The sequence below is a fragment of the Nuphar pumila genome, chromosome 6 (genome assembly GCF_984573655.1).
Source record: "Nuphar pumila chromosome 6, dmNupPumi1.hap1.1, whole genome shotgun sequence".
In the NCBI taxonomy this organism is placed as follows: Eukaryota; Viridiplantae; Streptophyta; class Magnoliopsida; order Nymphaeales; family Nymphaeaceae; genus Nuphar; species Nuphar pumila.
The window spans coordinates 134,639,148-134,649,397 of record NC_143254.1 but is presented as its reverse complement, the minus strand read 5'-3'; positions in this window follow the sequence as shown (position 1 = coordinate 134,649,397).

The window sequence follows — 10,250 nt, the reverse complement described above, 5'->3', positions numbered from 1 at the left end:
CGTTGAAGCAGACAATCTGAAAATAAAAGAACTAACTTAGATTACCTAATCTAATTAATTAACAATGAATTCAAAGAAAAGCAATAAATCGACTATTGTTATTTTTTAATCTAAACTAACAAAACTACAAACTTGAAATAAAAACTAAATTGCTGTGAATTATTAAATTAAATTTATTGAATTAAAAATTAAAGCTACAACAATGATGATAATAACGTAAACTATGATAAAAAATAGATAATTGATAAAACGGATGATTCAGCTACAATAATTTATTCTAATATAATGTCTAATTAAATTTAATTGAACTAATCTAATTTAATCTCATTAACTAAAATTAACACTAACCTAATTATTAGAAAACAAGATTTAATGTGAATTAAAAACTACAATTAAAAAAAATAATGATTAATATCTAATTCAACTAAATTACTCTATTTAATTAAAATCGATAATTACAATAAAAACTATTATCTAAACTAATTACTAAAATTAAATTTCTGAAAATAAAATAACAATTTAACTACTGATAAATACATAAAATAAACTATCCTATTTAGTTGAAATAAACTATTCTATTTATTATGTTTAATTAACTATCATTTTTTCTAATTTAATCTATTAATTAAACAAAACTAATTTAAGCAATTAAAAAAATCAAGAACATAAATTGAACAATAAGTAAACTAGCCTAATACTAAAAATAACTAAGAAATATTCAGATCTAATTGCAAAAATTAAAAAGAATAAAAGAAAACTACCAAAACCCTAAATCAGCTAATTTATTTTAATCTAAATAATTTAATCTAAATAATTTAATCTAATAAATACCAAAAATAAAGAGTCTATTCTAAATTAATTCTACACTAAATCTGAACCTAAACTATCTAAAAATCATGAAAATACTGAAACAAGAATTAAACTATACCTAACGATTTGAAAAAACTCCCAAAAATATGAAGACAAACACTAAAAATCTAAAAAACCTAATTTTGCCTAATTTATTTTTATGAAAAACCTAAATCTAAAAACCAAGAAACTCAGATTTGATCTAAATCTACTCTAAATTTAATATAATCAACACAAATATAAAAATAAACTATGCTATGAATCTATACAGACAGTTTTTACAAATCAGAACTTACTCGACGAGCCTTTTCGGTTAAGTTCTTCGACCCGGACGACTCAAGACTTGACCAAAATGCCAAAAAAAAAATGATCAACACCGTAGACTGACTCTAAACGACAAATAATACCTAATATCAAAAACCCAAACGAAAACTCAAAAGAAAAATGGCCAAGATTTATTTTCTTTATATTTTTTCTAAAAAAAATAAAAAATAAAAACCAAAAAATAAAAAGGAAAGGAAAGAATGGACTTACACTTCAGATCTCACGTCATATATGTCTTTTTCTTGCTGGGATTCTGTTTTTGTTGCAACACGACTGAAAATCGAGTTAATGAAGGGAGAGATCGGTGTTGGAAGAAAGAGATCGTTCGGTTGCAAAGAAAGAAGGTTCTCTGCCGGTCGATCGTGAAGGTTGATAGTGGTGCACACCAAATCCAAATAAAACGCTTTCAGCCATATGTACTTGCAACAAATACGAAAAACAACAACCAAAAAGAAAGGAGGAACAATGAAAAACTGGATGGTATAGCGAAACAAAATAACATAAAGAAGGGAAGCAAAAAGGAGGGAGAGGCAGGGAGGAAGAAAGGAAAAAGGGGGATATGATAAAAAGGGCGTGAAACCTTAGGTATAAGACAAAGAGATCAAGGTTGGACGTCTCTTTTTATAAACAAAATTTTTGAAAATTATAAATTAAGGCCCTATTTTACAATATTTATAAAACAGTACCTAAAATATTCTAATTTTGCTAAAAATCACTCATGCCATTTTCAAGAGGGTTTTTTGGATATTTATTCACTTGTGGATCTTAGACTTGGGTACAGATTGATGTGTGGACCAGATTTCAACCCTATTTGCATAATTTTGGATTGGATCTGGATCCAAATCACATCGGTACAGATCCGATTTCTCAAAAAATGCTTTAATTTCTTCGTTCTAACTATGATTTTGATGAAATTTGAATCGTAGCTCCTTCACACCTAAAACAACATAAAAATAGTGTTTAAGCTATACAAGTTCATATAAATGCATAATTTTATAATAATATGATATATATTCCATGCATTATCAGTGTGCACATCTTGGTAAGCATGCACAATAGTGATGTGGGTCACTGCTGTGTGTGTCGGGTGCACACGACACTCGTGCATTCTACGCATTGTGGCACGCGGGTGCACGGAGCATGGGGCTATCGATCAACTACACTCATCGAGTAGCAATTGTCTCAGTGTCTCTAGTCATCGAAGTTAGGGGACGAGACTACTGACAATTATCCTAGGTGGTAGATCCCATGGACTTTTGCAGAAGTTGGATTCATCCCTTGCCACGAATGCCTTTGGAGAATTCTCTCTCGGTGACTGGCCGTCTCCTTAGGAAGAGACTCAGCTGGTTGTTCAGGGTATCAAAATACATAGAATAACAAACCCTTTGGCAGTCTCAGTTGTTTCTACATTTCTCCTGTGCATACCTTCAGGACAATTAATATCGAAACAAAGTTATCATGTTCATTTTACTTATTTTGACTTGCACATCATGAAAAGAACAATGTATATGTTAGTCTTGTTCTGAATTGTTATATCTATGCACCTACCAGATTTTTATCAATCTGACCTATTTCATGGGTACAAGTGATGATTATGTTAGAACGACAAGAATGATGTGATGACAATGATATCAAGATCCTACTGTTTCTCTGACATTTTGTTCCTGAGCACGTTTGTTTTGTAATTTTGCATATGGGTTTTCTTTGAAAATTTCTCTTTTGTATAAACTCTAAATTATTAAAAAACCTTATTTTGAATCTATATGGTTTCAATGTTTGTACAAAGATACAAATTTGTTGTATAAAGGAAAACTTTGCCTGTAATGTGCCCAAGGTCCATTGACTTGTTATTTCAAATACCATTTTCCGCTGAACTGCTATTTTAAACTCTGAAAATGGAATGATTACAAAGCTTTTAAAATTTTCCTAAAAAGTTACACATTCAGGATTTTGGGGGCGTTACACGTGCCATAGAATGGATAGCGACCCCATGGGCACGCCCTCAGCAGAACCTCACCAGTAAAGAGACAAGATCTTTCGACCTCCAGTCCGAAGACCAGTTGATGATTACATGCCACAACGAAAAGCACCATCCAAACTTGTTTGCCAGCGACGTTGACTTACTTGCACGACCCCGTACCACCATGCACGGTTGGGACTGCATCGCCTAACCAAGGGCCGCCTACCCGCGCACCCAAATTCTTTACCTACGTCACATGGCGGATTTGTACTACAAACGAACACCTCCATTCACTCTCAATGCTACCCATGGGATATAGGGGGTGCCTGTGCCAAGCTGATGCAAGACATGCCAAACAGTTCAAACAGGAGGTTCCCTATATAGGTATTTTGGAAGCTGAGCCCCCACCAGTAGGAGGAACCCCAAAAGGACTTGGAACCATAAAATTTTCAACTTCAAAATTCTTCGAATTAGCCTTCATCCATGCGTTCCCCATAGTCCATTTACATGGTGAATCTTCGATCTTGGCCCCAAACAACTCCAATTACATGTTGAATTATCACCTTAAAAGATCGTGCATGTAGTCGTGTGCTCATCACGCATGTTGCTGCAAGTGCCATGCCCATGCCGTGCTCACCGCAGTTGCATGCCATCGCACGTGGCAGCGCGCAGCCACGCGTGCTGTGCACCATGAACCGCACGTCATGTGCCACAAGCAGCGCATGCGACACATTGTGCTCCACGTGACACGCACGGGCGTTGTGTGTGCCCGACACGCACGTCAGTGGCCCACGCCACTGTTGTGTGCACACACAAAGTTTTGCATGCCTCCTAATGCACCCAATAGGCCATGCACATACGGGCATGCCCACTTTGGGCCTGCTTGCTACGGGGTTGGCCCGACTGCCCCATGCACGCTGCGGCAAGCCAATCCATCGCTCTTAGGGAAATTCCACCGCACCACACCCATGCATATGTCATGCCCCTTGCACAACCCAATGCTGAACCTAGGCACATGACACACTCTGTGGCATTCACACACCTCTTTCGCACCAGGCACCACACCAAGTCTCATACCACTTGCATGCTGCAAGTCTCTCTGAGACTTCGTGTGCAACATTCTCCTCCACTCAAATCATCATCGTCCTTAACGATATCTATGCCAATATCTGAGAAGTTTTCTTCGACAACGCAATCCATCTAGACATTGTGCTTCATCTCATTTAGTTCTTTTTTTTTCTCGCAATCACAGGACCTCAGCGTAGTCTCAATTCTCAAGCGGGTCTCCCATGTCCGCACATCTTGCTATCTCAGCTCGCTTCGCACGTGCACTCTCCTTGCGCACGACCACTTTTCCCACTCGGGCGCCCCCTTTGCCCCAACTTCACTACTCAACCATGCGGCCCATACACAGACCGCCAAAACAAAGTGAAGCCCATTCTAGGGGTTCTCCTCACTTGACTCCCCTGTAAGCCTTCATTGCCCACTCGGTCACTTTAGGTTCTGTCACTTCGGCCATACTCGACTGCACTCTACCTGTCCTTCTGATCGTGGTCCATGGAGAGTATGTCGGCACACACGAGCGATAATCAAGGCACTTTTTCCTTTGTTGCCCTCAATTCAAAGCGACAACTGAGGCAATCCTTCTCGCACGACCCTTAATCACGAGCGACAACTAAGCTTCTCCTCGCACTGCCCTCCACACACGACACCCTCAAATCCAAAGGTGTATATACACTTTGGCTTCAACTCGTAGTTGTCACAACTTTTGAACACATAAGTCCCATACCTTAGCGCGCCTCTAGGAACTCCAACGGTCTACCGCATTCCACAGTAACCTTCTTTCGCGCACAAGCCCTAACTCTTAGGGCATGTTCTTGGTGGTTGGCGAGCTTGTAACAAGCGAACAATGCCGTTTTCAACGTTATATTGACCCAAGGGTTTCATCCTCTTTAAACACACCTTTCGTATACCATTGTGCCTTGCAAAGCTTTCGAGGCATTTAGAGAAACAATAACTTTTTTCTACTCACACAGAAACTATACATCACTGTTTCAAGTCAACTACGTAGTTGTTCTTCTACATAGCCAAACCCAACTCTAGCAAACCAACCTTCATGCTAACTCCACCATGAAGCATCACATTCCAGCTTCGGTGCTTCGAACATACCTTGGCAACGTGAAGAGAAACCCGACCAAAGGCTCTCCCACACATCCACCACTTAGGCATTCATGTGCTTCTGCTCAAAACAAAGTTGACAACCAACGCCATGTTGATGCCAAATCTGCTCTGATACCAGTTATCACGGGATAAATTCCAAGGCCAAATTTTTTGCCTTTTAAGCCGAGGAACACCCATACAACACTAGGCCTCGTGGCCTAGTCAGCCTCACATCACATGTTTTCCCTACACGTAATCTTCTTACACAACAAAACTTCAACTTAGCGAACTTCTCTTTCAAGAAATTCTTTCGAACAAGATCGTCGCACATCTGATAGCCACTAACGTGCATAGTCGTCCCATACTGACTAGCACCTCCAACCGAAGGGCCAAACATGCCTTGCTGCTCATACAGTTAAATGTACGCTGGCATAGGCTGAAACGTGTCTTCGAGGCATCGTCAACTTAACCAACATCCAATGTGGGTCATGAGGAGCATGACTCATCCCAAAGCCTTTACTGACGCATGCCAAGCCTCCAAGTATTATTCTGAACCACATTTCTTTAATTTTGGTCACTCAAAGCCAACAACACACAGATTCCTTAGCCTCGCATGTCATAGAATGGATAGCGACCCCATGGGCACGCCCCCAGCAGAACTTCACTACCAAAGGGACAAGGTCTTTCAACCTCCTGTCCGAAGACCAGTTGATGATTACATGTCATAGCAAACAACACTACTCAAACTCGTTCGCCGGTGTCGTGCACTCACTTACACGACCCGTGCCACCTTGCACGATTGGGACCGTACCGCTGCACCAAGGACCACCTACCCGCGCATCCAAAGCCTTTGCCTATGTCCCATGGGGGATTTACACTACACACAGACACCCCCATGCACACCCAATATTGTCCGTGCGATATAGGGGGTGTCTGTGCCAAGACGTGCCAAACAACTCAAACAAGAAGTCCCTTATATAGGTGTTTTGGGAGCTGAGCCCCCACCAATAGGAGGAACCTGAAAAACACTTGGGGTACCTGCGATCATCGCAAAGTTTTTCCTCTCTTGTTGGTTTCTCTCTCTTTCTTCTCTTTTCCTTTTCTAACCTCTATTCTTCTCCTTTTTAAAGGAAGAAAAATAAAAGAAAGAAAAGAAAGAGAAAAGAGAAAAGAAAGAAGAGAGAAGAGAGAGAAATTCTTTTGCGGGTTTTCACTTGACCTTTATTTGAAAATATTTAGAAATTTAACTCGCCTCCGTTTTGAAAAATTTGCGGGAAAAATGGAGAGACGAGATTCGCTCGTCGGTACGAGGTTCGACCGTTCCTGGCGCCTTTACCAGGGGTAATCGAACCAAGGATCCAATCTATGCCTTTTTGCTTTGCCTAAATAAAATCTAAGAATTTATCCTGAAGATCTAAATGCACAAAGAATCATGCTTGTTCAATGCAAGGATGTATGCTCTTTTGAAAGATGTTTTGAAAATTTCCAAGTTTATGAGATGAACTTGGTAAGGGAGTGAAGAAATGATTGAATTAAACTTTAGAACTTGAGATAAATCAAAGAAATTCTAAGTCTTTGAAGTAGATCAGAGTTGGAAGAATAAATCTTGATTTTGAGAAAGAATGATTTTGAAGCTTTGAAATGAAAGGAAATGAAGTTTCAAAGTTGGAAATGAACTTTGAATTTGAACTTGAATTTAGGAAAGGAAATGAATACTTGAGATGGAATTGAATTTGGATTTTTAAGTTTGGAATGCATCTGAGATAATCAAATGGTATTTAAGAATAGAAATGGATTTGGGGAGTTTAGATGAGATCTGAAAATGGAATTGGATTTAAAATCTAGAATTGGGAATGAAATTGGATTCTTGATCCTCAAATGGAATTGGATCTGAAGTCTGAGATCCAAAGTAGAATTGAGTTCTGGATCCTAAAATGGAGTGGATCTGAAGTCTGAGATCCAAATATAGAGTTGGACTCTGGATCCTAAGATGGATTTGGATCTGAAGTCTGAGATTCAAGGTGAAATTGGATTCTGGATCTTATAAGGAAATTGGATCTGAAGTCTAAGATCCAAAAGTGAAATTGGAGTCTGGATCATAAGGAGGAATTGGATCTGAAGTCTGAGATCCAATATGAGTGTTGAATCCTGGATCCTAAAATGGATTTGGATTTAAATTCAGAAGATGAATCAAGAATCTCAAAGTTAAATATAACTTTGATTGAAGTTTGATTAGAGTTTTGAATATAAAATGAATTTGGAATTTCAAAGTCAAATTGAACTTTGAAATCTGATTTGAATTTGAAAATATAAAAAATGACTTTGAAATCTCAAAGTTAAATTGAACTTTGAGATTTGAAAATGAAATTGAATTTGAAAATAAAAGTATGAATTGGACTTTATAAGAATTGAAGATAGATTGAGGAAGATATTTACATCACTTGGAGTTTTTGAAAAAAGAATTTTGAAAATATGGTGCAGTTCTATCCTAAATGATGAATGAATTTAAAGAATTTGAAATTGGATTTTGAAAAGCTATTTCATTCTTTAAATGAATTAAAACAAGATTGAAGATATAATACATTTTTGACTATGGTGATTAAATGTATTATATAATAATCTATATTTAAATTCAAGTGAAGAATGAAACACATTTTGTGCTTTTATAGAGTTTAAAATGAAATTAATTCTCAATATACCCTGATTATGGCCATTGGTATATATATTGAATTAATTTTAAGTTAAACTCTGATAAAAGATGAAATATTTGAAAATATGATGATTTTTGAAAAGGATCTAGTGTGGATCCAGTGTTATTTTATAAAAGATAAAAATCTTAAGTTTTGTTTACATCCTGACTATGGTCATTGATGTAAATCATCAACTTAGGATTATTTACCTCTTATGAAATGGTGCACATGTCATTCGTGTTTCACCATTGTGAGATTTGAAAAAAATAAAGGTAAAAAGCATGAAAATAAGCAATTTATGATATTTACAATGCTCATTCATTCTATCTAAAACAGAGAATGTAAATTCTTTATTTGAGATCTAACTATTACAACACATGAATTTACAACTCCAAATAATGATATTTTCCACATATTCCCTGCAAAAACAGCTGGTTAGTATAAAGAGAAGAAAAAAATGGCACATATTCTATAGATGGGAATGGTAGAGTGCTCATGCACCAAGATATACATGATGGAAAAGATGGGAAATGATATATATATATTTTATTCATATATAAATGCATATTTATATACATATATACATGTGTGTATTCATATATATATATATACATACATATATATATATATATATATACATATGTATATTTATACAATGATAAGGATATATACTGTGGTAGTGGCAAGGGGTGGGAGCAGCCGCGGGTTGCTGCAAGGATGTAGCAATGTGGACAATGCTATAGATGCAGCAGGTAAGTGTCAACAATAATTTACAGAACATATAAACTTGGTTGTAATTTGATATATACAACCTCACAACTAACTGATCCATGATGGAAGCCAATTTTATTATTGTCAAGTCTTAGGAATAAGTCTTTGCATATCAATAGGAGCAAAAGAAAAAAAGGAATAAGCTCCTGCACAGGTTTATGCTAAGCAAAGTTCAGTACACGCGAAAACACCTACGCACTTCTATTATATTCATTTGGCTCACCATTGTTCTTCATACAATACAAGTGGAGGATTCTGCTAAAATATAAAGATGGCAATGCAGAAATCTAGCCAAATGGGCTGGAGCATCAATCAAAACAACATTAGTGACCTGGCCCCCCCTGTAAAGAGTTCTAAGTCTCAACATATTATACGCTCCAACAAGTGACAGAGAAGTGTAAAACAACTTGATTATAATATACCATCGCCACTTGCAATAGGAAACTCTTTAGTTTCCAAGAAATGAACCACGAAACATTTTAACACAAACTTTCACTGTTACCATCTTATAAGTGGAAAGGGTGCTAAAGGAGAATATAATGCGAAACACTTCAAGCAAAAAAAAAAGTACACCGAAATAACAACTTTCACTGCATTTCTACCATTTCAAAAAGAAAAATGGGAAAAAAAACAAAAGAAACCAAATCAAACCATAAGAGAAGCATATAGCAGACCTTCATGTTAGCAGGAGCATCTTGAAAGGAATCAATGAAGATATCAAACCCATATACTCTCAACAGTGTCTCAAAAGGAGAGGTCATGGAACTAAGAACTCTCAGCAAGACGCTTGCAACATATGAACATGAAGGGAATTTATCTGCAGGGTTATCATATACATCGTCAGTAGTAAAAAAAATGCCACCAAATGGCCAAGTGAGTTTGCAACCATTTACATAAGAATATTAAGAAATTAACCGCTTGCAGGTCATAATTGAAATAATGAAATTATGTTATGCTGAAATAGATTAAAATCTGACAAAGATAACACGAGAAGCTCCTCTTTTAAATCCCCTTCGACACCTGGGACTGACACAGAGATGGGGGCCGACCCTGAATGCCTTATCTTCTTGTTTTATTTTAATGGACAATAACTTCATATTTGCAATATTCAGAGGGAAAAGCAAATGCAAACCAAAAGTTTAACAGGTTTTTCAAGAGAATAGTGTCTGAATCATTGTTGACACTAAAATTTTATTTTTCTGCAAGATCAACTCACCTCGCACAGCCATCATAAGGAAAAGGAAAGATAAAGGAGAAACAACACACCTATTGGAGAAGAGAAAGGTAAAATAGCACATGAAAATGAATTTACAAGTTAGCATGCAATATCTCCAGCTGGTTGTATCTTCACGGCACCACTCATGCATAGATCACAGAGATCTGGATTCGTGCTTCAGTTGATCGTGATGGATGGTTCCATTGATATGAGACAGTGCCCATCAAAGAAGTAGCAAGGAAGATCATCTTAACTCTGAAGTGACTTCACAGCAAATCTC